The sequence below is a fragment of the Microtus ochrogaster genome, linkage group LG4, assembly GCF_000317375.1.
Source record: "Microtus ochrogaster isolate Prairie Vole_2 linkage group LG4, MicOch1.0, whole genome shotgun sequence".
Taxonomy (NCBI): Eukaryota; Metazoa; Chordata; class Mammalia; order Rodentia; family Cricetidae; genus Microtus; species Microtus ochrogaster.
This window is the reverse complement of record NC_022030.1, coordinates 43835556-43835804: the sequence shown is the minus strand read 5'-3', so window position 1 is coordinate 43835804 and position 249 is coordinate 43835556.

Genomic DNA, 249 nt, shown 5'->3' with positions numbered 1-249 from the left:
GAGGGAAGTCTGGATCTGATTGGCCGCCTGTCACCAGGTGACCGCGGGGCGCGTTCCGGTTGGCAGGAGCCGGCTAGCGGCCTTCAGTCTGGAGGCGGCGACGGAAGGAGGAGGAGCTCCGGCCGCGCTCTCGGCCCGCAGTGGCTGCGTCTCCCAGCGCTTGTCGGGTCCCCACCCCTTTTAAATAAGCCGGGCTGGTCGCCGCCCTCGCAGACTAGTCCGCTGTGGGGAGGCGGCGGCGGCGAGCCG